At 52.5% G+C, this 15208-nt stretch overlaps 1 long non-coding RNA gene across 1 annotated transcript; it reads left to right on the top strand.

Annotated features, from left to right (window-relative positions):
• The first annotated feature begins 11377 nt into the window (after positions 1–11377).
• On the top strand, positions 11378–12932 carry LOC128823510 (uncharacterized). The gene is made up of 3 exons (XR_008441772.1): positions 11378–11483; positions 12286–12472; positions 12564–12932. It is a non-coding gene; the product is annotated as an uncharacterized LOC128823510 (long non-coding RNA).
• Positions 12933–15208: the final 2276 nt, after the last annotated feature.

Below are 15208 nucleotides of genomic sequence, written 5' to 3'. Positions count from 1 at the left end.
GGGTTAGAGAAGGTTGCAGCGGGCTGGGAGTGCGGGGGGGGGGCGAGGAAGGTTGCGGCGGTCTGGGGGTGTGGATTAGAGAAGGTTGCAGAGGACTGGGGGTATAGGGGGGAGGTTGCGGCAGGCTGGGGGTGCTCAGTAGAGAAGGTTGCGGTTAGCTAGGGGTGCGGGGGACAGGGGTGGGCTCGGGGTGTGGATTAGAGAAGGTTGCGGCGGGCTGGAGATGTGGGGGGACGGGGTGGGCTCAGGGTGCAGGGGGGAGGTTGTGGCGGGCTGGGGTTGCGGGGGGCGAGTGAGGTTGCAGCAGGCTGGGGGTGTGGGGGGACAGGGGCAGACTGGCGGTGCGGGGGGACAAGGGGATGAGGAAGTCTGTGGTGGGCTGGGGAGGCGGGGGGAGGGGGTGGGCTGGGGAGGCGGGGAAGGTCGTGGCGGGCTGGAGGCGCAGGGGAGAAGGTCGTGGCGGGCTGGGGGCACGGGGGTACAGGAGGAGCGCTGGGAGTGCGAGTTAGAGAAGGTCGCAGCGGGCTGGGGGTGCGGGGGGACTGGGGGGCACCCTGGGGGTGCATGTTAGCATAGGCACCAGGTTTGTATAATTTTTGGTGGTGCCCAAAATGGTGGTGCCCCCACCCCTGCTCCCGCCTGTAAGCCGATATATATATATTTTATTAAATAGTGTAAACATGGACTGGAAGCCGTAAGCATTTAAGTGCAATGTTGCTCTTTATTGCACAATATCACTCTCAGAAAAATCCATTGTTGATTATTAGTGGTCCTACAAATCAAGAATTTGTTGCTGGGATAAAATGAAGCTACAACGCCACAAGATTACAAGGGTCAATTAAAAGTGGAAAGTCAGCTTGTTGCCTGCTTCAACATACAGTATTATATTTTGTTGCACCTGTTATGACAAAGTGGGAATGTTCTTAATGTTTTCTCTGAATACTGTGTGGGTGCCTCAGTTTCCCCTGCAAGGTGCCAACTGAAGGTGTTGGGGACAAAGAGATCAGATGGCCTCCTTGTCCTGAAGAGACACAAAGGCCAGAGGAGGGAGTGTCAGTTTGGAGCTGGTTCGGGAAATGGGGAGAGGCCCAGAACTTGGGTCTGGGCTCCCCACCCCCAAGATGGACCTGACTGAGGGGTCCTGTTTTCTGTACCTACAAGCTCTGTTTTAGACTGTGTTCCTGTCGTCTAATAAACCTTCTGTTTTCCCGGCTGGCTGAGAGTCATGTCTGACTGCAGAGTTGGGGTGCAGGGACCTCTGGCTGCCCCAGGATTCCGCCTGGGCGGACTCGCTGCGGGAAGCACACGGTGTGGAAGGGCATGCTGAATGCTCCGAAGTCAGACCCAGGAAGGTGTAAGCTTCTTGCCCTGGAGACAGTCTACTCAGAGAGAGGAGGCTCCCCCAGAGTCCTGACTGGCTTTCTATGGAGTAGTTCCAGAGCATCCCAGCATCCCCTTCCACACCATGCGCTTCCCAGAAGACCGCACAGGCACTAACACTCCCTCCTCTGGCCTTTGTCTCTTTTCCAGGCATTAGGAGGCCACCTGATCTCTTTGTTCTCCATCACCTTCAGTTGGCACCTTGCAGTAGAGCGGCCCAGGCCATTAATTGTCCGGAGCCAGGGTTTCGGCCATTCTCTGTGCAGACACCATCACACTGGCCCTCTAGGGCTCTACAACAATCACACAACCTCTTATCCCACCATCTAGATCCTTAAAAAATACATAGGGGAAACTGAGGCACCCACACAGTATTCAGAGAAAACATTAAGAACATTCCCACTTTGTAACACCTGTATCCGACCAGTTATATACTTTAAAGGGTGTAAAATAATCAAGTATTGTGCTAAACACAATGATACTCCAAACTGACCACCAACTTTAAGTTGTGTGTTTTTCCCCTCAGGTGAGGGCTCTGGGGTGGGGCTGGGGATGAGGGGTTCACAGTGCAGGAGGGTGCTCAGGGCTGGGGCTCAGGGTTGGGGTGCTGGGGGCGCAGGCTCTGGGGTGGGACAGGGCTGGGGATGAGGAACTTGGGTGCAGACAGGCTGCTCCAGGGCTAGGGCCAGAGAGGACCCCCCCACACACTGGCAGCAGCAAGCTCCAGGGGAGGAACCCCCTCCTCTTCCCCCACAGCACACTCACTCTGCACCACGGTCACTGCACAGGCTGCTAGGGCCTCTCTCAGGTCCAGAAAGCCCACTCGCCTCCCCTATAGTGGGTACCGGGGGGTGGGGTTTGCAATCACGTGTGGCCTCCCCTGCTGCTGCCCCTCACCATAGCCTTACTGGGGATGGGGCTGCCCCTTGCCGAGCGTGGAGAAGGAGTGGGGACTGCAGGGTGATGGCTGGGGGGGTGGGGAGGGCAGGGTGTCACAAAATTCACCCAAGCCCCAGCTGCTCAGGTCTAGGAAGCCCCCCTCCCCAGTGGCGTAGCCAGGTTCTAACATCAGGGGGAGTGAACACATCAAAAAAGCAACAGAGGGTCCTGTGGCACCTTTAAGACTAACAGAAGTATTGGGAGCATAAGCATAAGCTTTCATGGGTAAGAACCTCACTTCTTCAGATACATAAAAAAAGGTGCCACCCGACATATCACATTACTAATCAGGTAGTAGGGTTACAGTGTTATAACAAGAGATTATGCTATTACCATTATCCAGTCAACTTGCTGCCACAGAGTGTGGGGGGGGGGGCACAAGGCCCTGCACCCCCGGCTTCCTGTGATTCACCATGACTCTCAGCCAGCCAGGTCTTGCAGGCACAGACAACAGGACCCCCCCCCATTAGGTGAATCTTGGGGTCCCAGGGCATCACAACCCCCTTGGGGGGTCAGAGCCCCGTCTGCCTCCCAGCCATTCCACCAGCCAGCTCCTGAAACTCTCCCTCCCCCCAGGGTCTCCTCACCCAGCCTTTGTTCAGTTTCCCAAGCAAAGGTGTCACCTGGCCTCTAACCCCTTCCTGGGTTCTCACCTTACATGCTCAGGTATTCTCCCTCACGGCCCGTCTCCCATCCCCCAATGCAGACCGTCCCAGCCAAACCCCTCTGCAACCTTCCCAGGCCAACACTTCCCACCCAGCATTCAAAGACCACATTAAGAACAGTCCCAGTTCGTCAGACTTGCACACTACTATTTTGAATTAGTGATAATTCACAGAGAGAGAAAGAAGAAAGCTGAATTTAGAAAACAATTATTAACCAGATTCCTGGTTATTCACCAGCCACTTTGCTCCAGTCCACAGCACAAAGCACCATAAACCCAGTAGAATCTGGCCAAGAGACTATTCACCTCAAATTGGCATCTGCTACACCACCCCCACCACCCCCCATTCCCAGTCACCACTATTCAGGAGATAGCTAAGTGAAAAGGTGGCCTGGCTGAAGCATTTAGCAGGCAATTGAAAACTAGTATAGAGTCTGTACAGTCCCTGAGAACACTGCTTAATTCTGAGCACTGGGTCTGCAGCTAGTCAGCAGTGAGACTGAGGAGACAGTACTGGTACCTTAAAGCACATTTGCCCCTCCTTCTTCACAAGCTGCACTAAGCACAGTTTCACAACCCTGGGCGCAGCACTGGGGGGGTAAGTTCGGGAGGGGGGGCAACAACCCAAAGTCGCTCCTTTGCCTCCTGGTCCTGCCGCTCCCTCAGCCCCCAGCCTCTGCTGAAGAGAGACCACGAGGAAAAAACATCCCCCTCCTTTTCCTTCCTTCTCCACCGGCACCAGCTGGGCTTCAGAGCCCCCTTCCCTGCCACTCGGCTACCTCGCTCTGCATGGAGCTGCCGGGGACCAACGGGGCTGCTGCTTTTTAGCCCCCCCTCCCCCCCCCCCCGCCGCACTGCCACCCCTTCCCCTCCCGGAAGAGCCCACGCCGGCTTAGGGAGCCGGGCAGCTGCAGGCGGGCCGGAGCCTCGTCCTCCTCATCCCCAGGGAGCCCAGCAACCAGCCGACTCTAGCGAGCAGGGCTGGGGATGAGGGAGGCGGCACGAAGCCCAGAGCCAGCCGGCGGCCACACGCAAAACCCAGCTCCAGACTCCGAGTCTGGAGCCCAGTGCTGGCTGCCTGGAAACTGGAAAGGCACTGCTTTTGGAAAATGTGCACAGAAAGGAGCGGCCGCTCCCCCACAGCTACGCTACTGGGCCGGGGGGGGACGCTCCGGGGTGGCGGCAGGGGCTGGTGCCCGCTCCAGGCAGGGCCAGGGGAGAAACCCAGCTCCAGATATTGGTGCAGCAGAGCCCCCAGCCTTGAATATTCCTAGTGCTCGGGCACTACGAGCCCATATAACCTGCCGCCCCTGCACGTTAGAGAAGGTCGCACCGGGCTGGGGATGCGGGGGGGGGAGGAAGGTTTTGGCGCCCTGGGGGTGTGGGTTAGAGAAGGTCACGGCGCCCTGGGGGTGCATGGGGAGTGGGTGCGGGTTAGAGAAGGTTGCGATGCGCTGTGGTCACTGGCTGAGACACAAACAGCTCTCGCTCCCAATTCCCTACTTTGGGCGTACTGAGCATGCTCAACCGAACTGAGCATGCCCAGTAACTACTTCCGATTTGCTGCCTCCTCATTGGAGGGGTTTAAAAGGATTAAGGGGGCAAATCGCACCGGGGGGGCTGTAAGGGTCTGAGCAGGGGGCAGAAATTTACTGGCTGGGGGGATCAAGTTACTGTAGGTAGCGGCAGAAGAGGGGCTGGAGGGGAAAAATCGGGGGTGGGGGGTGGTAGCCGGGGTTAAGCCCACGGTGGGGGGAGACGCTGACAGAGCCTGTGCGGGGACAAAACCCCCATTTAGGGAGGGGGAGAGGGGGGAACAGTGACCCCATGGGATGAGCCACCTGCTGTGCTCGCAATGGTGGCAGGGGCCCCCTTCAGCTCTCAGCAGCCATGCGTGGTGGGGGAACTCCCACAGGCCCATGCCACAACAGATGGACCCCAGAGCTCCCAGTCACCGCAGGCAGACTGGAGTTCCGCAGCCCCATGCCATTGCAGATGGACCCCGTAGCTCCCATTTGCCACCACAGGCGAACCCCAGAGCTCCCATTTGCCACATGTCGCAGCGGGACCCAGGAGCGCCCAGCCACTGTGGGCAGGGGCAGGGCCCCACAGCTTCAGCTGCTGCAGGCAGCGGGGGAACCCCACAGGCCTACACCACTGCGTATGGAACCCAGAGCTCCCAGCCGCTGCAGGTGGACCCAGGAGTTCCAAACAGCCATTGATGGCTTGGGCACCCTGCAGCCCCGCGTCATTACAAATAGACCCCTGTAGCAAACATGATCCCTCTCTGACACAAAAACGATTAAAAAAAAACTACTTATAAACTGGCACGCCACCAGCTTTTCTGCTGCCCTAGGCGGCAGAAGGTCCCGCCCCGAAATGCCACCCCCCACAGAGGTGGCGGAAGGTCCCGCCACCGAAATACTGCTGCGGTCCCCCCCCCCCCCCCCCCCGCAAATTGTAGTGCCCATGGCAACTGCCTAGGTCACCTAATGGGTTGTGCCAGCCCTGCTTATCAATCACTATTGGTTGGCACCCCATTGCCACCCGTACTTCTATGCTGCTGCTGGCCAAACCCTCCCGCCAAAATCTAACCCCCAACCCAAAGTTTTAACACCCCCCCCCAACCCGGAACCCAAATTGAACCAAAAATTGCTCACCCTTACCCCATAACCTGGTCCCCCACCCTTAAGCCAAACCGTAGCCCAATCCTCCCCGCAACCCTAACCGTGAGCTCTGAGCCCAACCCCGCTAAGCCTGACTGCTCCAACCTGCAGCCCAGCTCTCCACTCCCACACTGTGCAAACCTCCAGGAATCCTGTTTAATACAGGCCGCCCGGCTACAGGGACTTCACTCACATGCACAGAAACAGATTCTGCAGCTACAAACATCATGCGCATTCGTTGTGAATCTGTGAACACCCCCCTGCGGCTTTTCGCCAGGCAGGACGGCAGCGCCTGCTACTGGGGGTCTCCAGAATCGGTGCCACTCGGCCTCGACCTGTTTCTCACGGGCGTTCGCTGAGCTCTGACTGCACAATGCCCTGACAGCTCCACAGGGCCGCCCAGAGGGGTGGGGCAAGTGGGTCAATTTGCCCCAAGCCCCGGGCCCCATGAAAATATAGTATTCTATAGTATTGCAACTTTTTTTTATAGAAGTGGCCCTCAAAATTGCTTTGACCCAGGCCCCCTGAATCCTCTGGGCAGCCCTGCAGCTCCGCCCAGCATTGCTTTCAGAAAGCGTCACCTAGGCTCAGCCCAATGGGAGATTAGCTGTCAGAAAACGTCAGTGAGGGCCCTGTGGAAGATCAGCTTTCAGAAAACCTCACCTCACTAGGCCCAATGGGAGATCAGCTTTCAGAAAACGCCGGGCAGGCCGGCACCACAGCTCTTCTCAAGTCGCCAGGCAGCGAGCGCCCCGCCCCGCCCCCCTGTAACGTAGCAGCTCTTCCCACACTCACTAGCGGGCACTAACCGGCCCCACACTGCCTTCCAATCCAGGCACTGCCGCGTGCCTCAGCTGCTCCCCCACGCTCTTCCGTTCTGCGGTCAGTTGCCCAGAGGTGCCGTCACGATAGTGCACCTAAGACATGGGCAATAACACAACAAAGCCAGGTAACAGCTTAGTTAAGAGAGAGAAAAAACTCAGCGGTTTAGTCTCAAAACCACCAGGAAACATAATTTTGGCACAACAACAAATTTGTGTAATCTTCTGTAATCTCTCTTTTCTAATTTATTCAAAGTGCCCGGCACTCCTTCACCACGTCGGGCAACAGGCTTCCAGCTCAGGGTGACCACACCCCCAGTCAATGGCAGGCTCCCAATAAGCTACACTAAAAATATGGGTCTCAACCCCAAAACTTACTCAAATTTTACACCAGTGTCCCCAAACTGCCAGCTTTTAATATTCAAATAAGATATGCCACCCTCAGTCAACTCCTCTTGCTCTCCAGTGGAAGCCTGCCACCAGAGAACAACATTGATATTTAAATTAGCTAGTACATCGCTCAGTCAAGTCTCTCTGCTCTTCAGCAGGTGACGTCGGAGAGCTCTGAGCTTGCTCACTTACCTTTCTCCCATTAGCTTCAAGCCCCAGGTTTCACAAATGCATAAACCATGTGGGATTCTACCAGAATATCACTTACTCACTTGGGTTAGCAGTTGAGGAATGTGGTGCTGCTCTGAGGGGATGTACTTGCATACTTGGGATATTATTGCAAAGATACAATTAGAATTTCTGTTAGACAATTTGAAGGGCAATTTATATTTGGTAAAAACCTTATTTAGTGAAAGAAATGCTGTAGTGACAATATAGTTACTGGGGCTACAAAACACTTTCCCTCCTGGGTGAAACAAGAAGTTAGAATTAGAAAATTACATAGTTTGTTCCAATGTTGGTACAGGTTTAATTTTGCTTATGTAACCCTCCTTCCCATCTGAGTTAGAATCATAGAATATCAGGGTTGGAAGGGACCTCTGGTTCAGTATCTAGGGGTTCCGTTTCAATAACGCAATGCAAAACCAGCTTGAGCCCCCACCCAGTGACCTGGGACAATTACATACCACCTGCCAGGTGCCTCTAAGAAGCAATACTTCCCCTCTCACAAGCACGGAGTCTGAGTGTAGCAGAAAATGTTTAATGACATGAGGTAAACGACATCAGCATTAAATTGGGAAAACACCACAAACAGGATTCATAACACAAACCATGAGCAAAAGACCCACCCCCAAAGTCTCAAAAGTCCAACACCCCAAAAGTCTCTTGAGTCCAGCAACCCAAGAATCACCCAAAAGTCTCTGTCCCTGGTCAGTGCAGCCCCAGAGTTCAAAAGTTTATCTGCACAGTCTTACCCCCACCCCCTAGCCTGGGTGGAAATAGGGGGGAGAGAAAGGGGCACATGGGATATTAAGGGGCACCTGACGTGGTCCGAGGCCGACTGCCCTGCCTGTCCATGGGGTTCTACTGCAGCCTTCACCACGAGCTGCTCCACTCCACCAGCTGCTCTGCTCCACCAGCTGTCCTGTGAGCCACTCAAGCCATCCCACAAACTGCTCCAGTCCACTCCACATCTCGTGGGCCACACCAACCATCCCGCAAACTGCTCCGCTCTGCCAGCCGCTCAGCAATAAATGTTTAGGTTCCCCCACAGTTAACACAGCACTCAGTGATTTCAGCTTGTAGTAAGGGAGCCCCCAGTGCTAGTACACCCTTGGCCTAAATTGATTTCAGCATAGTAGCCTGTAACTAAACTCTTAACAAAATAAAAATTAGCTCTGCTATTTAACAGTAGAGAGAGAAGATGGTATAACTGGTATTTCAGCCCTTTTTATTTAAAAAAAAAAGGTGGGGGGAGAGAGAAGGGAGAAAGAAGATAGACAGGCCAGCCCACTCACTCTCAATTCATTGGGTTTTGGAACCCATGTCCCTTGTCTAGCGAGTGCTACTTAGGTGATGGTGAGACCCTCTGTCATAAAACAGTTTCATTGTCCTTGATTCACACAATCAGGGTAACAACACTTTATTCCTCCTGCCCCAATAACAGAGAAACTGGGGGTCCCACAGCAGCCAAAGTGACCATTTTGGGCTGCCATGGTCTCATGCTAGGCGGGGCGGGTGTGCCTATGCAAACAAGATCAGCCCCTGAAGTTCTTTTCCACAACTCACCACAATTCACCACCAGATGTCACGGTAGAGCTCATCCTGACTCTGCTTACATTTATTTTATGTTATTTTATCATCCTGCTGTAGCACTCTTTTTTGATACTTTATGGCATTTGTTATATTTTGTTTTTTAAAAACAAAATCAGCTTTTCTTAATGTTTGGGTTTTAAATTAAGCATTGTTTGCCATTTCAAATTTTGCTTTAGATTTTTGGTTTCTGATGGGATATTTAAGAGGATTTCAGATTTAATACTAAAATTTGGACAGATTTAGATTATTTAGATGGACTTGGAGTAAATCCTGTTTACTATTTTATTTTAATAAAGGTTATATTGCTGTAAACCCTGGCCGGGGGGAGAGGAGATGAGCTGGCCTTTAGCAAGGAGCAGAGGCATGGCCACCATGAGGGGTGAAGCCAGGTGATGAAGCGGACAGAGCTGGCCACTCTGCATTACCCCAACTGGCCACTGGGTGCCACTGCTGCTGCTCCAAGGGAGACATACTCTCTGCATTACCCTGACTGGCCCCCAGGTGCCACTGCTGCTCCAATTGAGACATCCTCTCTGCATTACCCTGACTGGCCACCGGGTGTCACTGTTGCTTCATGGGCGATAGTGCAACAGAGGGTCCTGTGGCACCATTAAGACTAACAGAAGTATTGGGAGCTGCTCCCAATACTTCTGTTAGTCTTAAAGGTGCCACAGGACCCTCTGTTGCTTTTTACAGATTCAGACTAACACGGCTACCCCTCTGATACGATACACTGTGCATTACCCTGACTGGTTACCCGGTGCCACTGCTGCTCCAAGGCAGACACACACACACACACTCTCTGCGTAACCCTGACTGGCCACTGGGTGTCACTGCTGCTCCAAGGAAAACACCTTCTGTGCATTACTCTGACTGGCCACCAGGTGTCACTGCTGCATCATGGGAAACATGCTCTGTGCATTATCCCAATTGGCCACTAGGTGTCCCGATATTTCACACTCCTGTTTTTGTTTTGTTTTGTTTTGTGGCGGGACTCGGCTTTTTTTTGCTCCACAGACCCCCTCCACCCCACCCCCCCATCTGTCCCGATATTTTCTTCATCCCATCTGGTCACCCTAGACACCTCTCCCCCTCTATGCATTGCCCCAATTGGTCACTGGGTGCCACTGCTGCTCCAAGGGCGACACACTCTCTGCATTACCCTGACTGGACACCAGGTGTCACTGCTCCTCCATTGGAGACACACCCACCTCATGCATTACCCGACTGGCCACTGGGTGTCACTGCTCCACCATGGGGAACATCCTCTGTGCATCATCGTGACTGGCCACTGTGTATCATTGCTGCTCCATGGGAAACACAATTTGTGCATTACCCTGACTGGCCACCAGGTGTCACTGCTGCACCATGGGAAATACAATTTGTGCCTTACCCTGACTGACCACTGGGTGTCACTGCTGCTCCCTGGGACACACCGTCTGTGCATTAGCCTGATTTGCCACTGGGTGCCACTGTTGCGCCATGGGAAACACAATTTGTGCATTACCCTGACTGGCCATCAGTTGCCACTGCTGCGCCAAGGGAAACATGCTCTTTGCATTACTCCACTTGGCCACTAGGTGTCACTGCTCCTCCATTGGAGACACACCCACCTCATGCATTACCCTGACTGGCCACTGGGTGTCACTGCTGCTCCAAGTTAGACATACTCTTGCATCTGAACAGGAGTACTTGTGGCACCTTAGAGACTAACAAATTTATTTGTATGCATCCGAAGAAGTGGGCTGTAGTCCACGAAAGCTTATGCTCTAATAAATTTGTTAGTCTCTAAGGTGCCACAAGTACTCCTGTTCTTTTTGCGGATACAGACTAACATGGCTGCTACTCTGAAATCTTGCATCTGAAGAAGTGAGGTTCTTACCCACGAAAGCTTATGCTCCCAATACTTCTGTTAGTCTTAAAGGTGCCACAGGACCCTCTGTTGCTTTTTACAGATTCAGACTAACACGGCTACCCCTCTGATACTCTCTGCATTACCCTGACTGGCCACTGGATGGCACTGCTCCACCATGGGAAACCTCCTCTGTGCATCATCCTGACTGGCCACCGGGTGCCACTGCTCCTCCCTGAGAGACCCCTCCCAGTGTATTATCCTAACAGGTCACTGGGTGTCACTGCTGGTCCGAGGGAGACATATGCTCTGCATTACCCTGACTGGCCACAGGTGTCACTGCTCCACCATGGGAAATACAATTTGTGCCTTAGCCTGATTGGTCACTGGGTGTCACTGCGCCTCCATGGGTGACACACAATTTGCATTACCCTGACTGGCCACTGGGTGTCACTGCTGCTCCCTGGGACACACCCTCTGTGCATTACCCTGGCTGGCCATCAGGTGCCACTGCTGCGCCAAGGGAAACATGCTCTGTGCATTACCCTGATTGGACACTGGGTGTCATTGCTGCTCTGCTATTTCTTATGTTACACTCTGTGAAATACCCCGTCTGGCCACTGGGTGTCACTGCCGGTCCAAGGGAAACACCTTCCGTGCATTACCCCGAGTGACCACTGGATGTCACTGCTGCTCCAAATAAATTTACTCAGTGCATTACCCTGACTGACCACCGGGTGTCACTGTCGCTGCAACTGAAACACACTCTATGCATTACCCCAACTGGCTGCCGGGTGTCACTGCTCCTCCATGGGAGAAACACACATAAGAAAGGCCGTACCGGGTCAGACCAAAGGTCCATCTAGCCCAGTATCCTGTCTACCAACAAAAAGCAACAGCGGGTCCTGTGGCACCTTTAAGACTAACAGAAGTATAGGGAGCATAAGCTTTTGTGGGTAAGAACCTCACTTCTTCAGATGTAAGTAATGGAAATCTCCAGAGGCAGCTATAAATCAGTATGGAGATAATGAGGTTAGTTCAATCCGGGAGGGTGAGGTGCTCTGCTAGCAGTTGAGGTGTGAACACCAAGGGAGGAGAAACTGCTTCTGTAGTTAGATAGCCATTCACAGTCTTTGTTTAATCCTGATCTGATGGTGTCAAATTTGCAAATGAACTGGAGCTCAGCAGTTTCTCTTTGGAGTCTGATCCTGAATTTTTTTTGCTGTAAGATGGCTACCTTTACATCTGCTATGGACACAAGTCAGATATCAGGAATGGCAGTATACAAAAACCTGTAGGAGAACACTTCAACCTCCCTGGCCACACAATAGCACCCTGGCACCCTGTAGTCTCCCATGGGCTGGGGCGCATCCACCTCGGGGGAGGGTCTGTCTGCCCCAATGCAACCCAGAGGGAGGGTCCACACCTCCTATCAGGCTCAGTGGGATGCACTCTCTTGCCCGCCGTGGTCTCCTATGGGTCATATAGGATCTGTCTGCCCCAGGGATGGTCCATGCCATGCTGAGGAGAGTTCATGCTGCCTGCCAGCCTCAAGGTGTCACTCCTCACACATCTTCATGGGGATTTTGGGGAGATTCTTGTTGTTGTAATGGGATCACAGAGCACGAGTGGCTGGTTGAGTATCTTCAGGGCTATGGGGTCTGGGCCTGAGAGGTGTGAACTCAGAGTCATGGCTCTGGGCTCGAGAGAAAAGGGGCTGAGACTAGAGATGCCCAGAGATGCACTGTCACCCTACAGCTCCACTACTGCAGCACCCAAAAGCCTCACTCAGGTCCGGGCCTCATTGTGTTGGGTGCTGCATGGAAAATCAGAGAGAAACAGAGATGTCTGGAGATGGATAGATGAGCGTCTCCGGCATACAGAGGAGGGGTGGAGAGGTGTGTGTGGCACATGGAGGACAGATGGTGATGCTGCAGGCTGACAGGTTTGTGGGTTTGGCTGGTGGCTGATTGCCACAGCAGCTCCTGCCCCCCCCATTTGCTGTGCTGTTTTTGACGTTGACCCATCTCTTGCAGCCACCACCAAGCAGAGCCTGGCCACAGAGCAGCGCTACAGCAGGTGCATGGACCAGCTGCACACGGTGCTCCTCATCTGCTCCGAGACGGACAAGCACGTGGGCTCCTGGCTGCTGAACAACCTGCCCCAGATCTCACCCTCTCCTGCTACCGGAGTAGCCTGCTCACCACTGAGACCAAGACCAGCCCCCAGCTGCCCTGGCAGCCACTGACCCTAATGTGGAGAGCCTGATGTGTGGTGGGGGGAAACATCCCAGTATCTCCTCTGTAGGGTCAGGACGTATTATTAAAAACTGCTCCCTGTCCCAATTTCCTAATGGTTGCAGTTACAGGACATAGCAATTTTTTTGCTGTCCTGATACAATTCACCACCCCCACAATTCACCAGCCCTGGGTCTGGGAGTAGCGATTTGTGGCAGATGGGGTATGTATTGTTACAATGTGCTACTTCTGGGAAATCTCTATTTGAAATTGGCACACTCATGAAATGAGTTTTCTAATAATACATTTTTCTAAGTTAGAAAACATTTGTGTTATTGAGATCCAAATTTAATATAGAGATTTCATGGGGTAGGAAACTGTGACAGGGCATAAACCATCCGTCACAAATTGCTACTTCAGGACCAGGGCTGAGGTAACCAAGGAAATCAGGCAGCATTCAAGTGATATGATCACAAATAATAGCCTGACATTAAAAATAAGAAACAAGAGTATTAAAACCTGTAATTTACTATGTCACAGTAAAAACATAGGTGGTGTTATAATAATAATTAAACTAATGTTTTTGAAAAGTCAATAAAAGGAATTAAACTACATTTATAGGAAATTGATACAGAATCGTCAATTCAAGCAATTAGAACAGCAAACAAGACAAACCCTGAGCCCTCACCTGCTAACCCTAACTCCTGTTCTCCAATACTCTAACCCAACTCCTCCCCCTAACCTTTGACCCTATCCCACACCACACCACAACCCAACCCTAAACCCTGACCCCTCCCTTCACCCTAGGCAACCCAACCCTGATCCCTGCACCCTAATGCTTCAGCTAACCCTGATCCCTGACCATCACCCTATTATATCATAACCCCCACCCTAACCATAACCCTAACCCCTTAACTCTAACACACCTTTGAACCCAAACTCTTACCCAACCTAATCCCTAAAGCTAATCCTAACCCTCGCATTAAACACAACCCTCTAACCCTCAATCCTGCTTCCCAGAACCCTAACCACTCCCCTAATCCAACTCTCCCTCTCAACCCCTAACCCTTTCCAAACCTAATCCACACCCTAAACCTAACTCCCCCTTAACCTCACCCTAATCCAACCCCTAGACCCTGACCCTGTAAACCCAACCCTAAACCCTCAAACCCCAATTTCCCCCCTCCATGGGTGGAACCATCCTCTTCCCAGTGGGGGGGGCTGAGGTGGGGTAGACAGAAAATTGGGGGGGCTGCACCCGCCCTTGCCACAGGGCCCCACCCATCTCTATGGCTCTGCTCCCTGGGTGGGGGAACCTGGCTCTCGCAGAGCCCTCGGGGAGCATCAACCACGGGCGGCAGGCCCAGGAGCCTGGGGCAGAGTGGGGCTGTTTGGATTGCTGTGGGGCACCCTGAACCCTCTGCCTGCTCTGGGCAGCGCATAGTTAAGTGAGGACTTCTGCGCTGCCGCTGATGGCGGCACTGTCAGAGCTGGGCGGCCAGAGAGCTAGCCAGGTTGGCTAATGAAAAGTGTGACTAAGGGGGGATATGATAGAGGTATATAAACTTCTCCCTGTCTGCTCACCCGAAAGCAAGTCCCTATTGAGAACATTTGCAAACTTCTCCCCATTACAAGTCTCTGTCAGCACCCTGTACTCATCCCTGCATGTACGCCCTAAAAAAAGTCCCCCTTCAAGCCCTCTCTAACTAAGTCTCCCTCATTACCCCTGCTGGACATTTTCAATGTGTCTCTCTATACACATTCAAGTGTCCTCTTCCCTTCATCTGCTATACTAGATAGTTCCTATTTTGAGGTGTGAGCTCAGGAAGATTAGTGGTGGAGGAGGGAGCTAAGGGCTTCCCTTAATCATTTCCCTATGTGCTACCCTCAACTCCTCTTAGCCATCTCCATTTGCAACCCCCTCCAATCTGCCACCATGCCTCCTCTTGCAAGTATCTCCAGGTGTGTTTGTCTCCTTAACACTCCCTACACTATTTTCCTTCTGCTCCCCCCATAGACAGCTGCTTAGATGCTCTAAACACTCCCCCATTCCCTTCAGTTGTTCATGAATGCTCCCACCCCAGACATCCTTCCTCTTTCCTCCCTTTATGTTCCAGGGAATAACAATATTAATTTTTTATACGGCACTTTTTTCTATCTATTCATATATAAGTAGTTGGTTAAAAGATAATGGGCCACTGGATGAGGCTCAAGAATATGTAGCATTGTTAATAGGTTTTCTAGGACCAATTTGTTGTTGCATGATGTGCAAGTGGCTTTTGCTATATAGCTATCACTATACAAGACATTTTTACATAAGGTCACATAGCTGCTGGTAGCCTGCTCATGCCACAGGAAGCTGGTTACCTATTTTTTTCAAAGCAATGAAGGGCAGATATGTGGAAACAACCATACAAAGATTAAGAGTATCATTTATTATTATT

Source organism: Malaclemys terrapin, chromosome 15 (genome assembly GCF_027887155.1).
Source record: "Malaclemys terrapin pileata isolate rMalTer1 chromosome 15, rMalTer1.hap1, whole genome shotgun sequence".
In the NCBI taxonomy this organism is placed as follows: Eukaryota; Metazoa; Chordata; order Testudines; family Emydidae; genus Malaclemys; species Malaclemys terrapin.
This window is presented reverse-complemented; position numbering and strand designations above follow the sequence as displayed.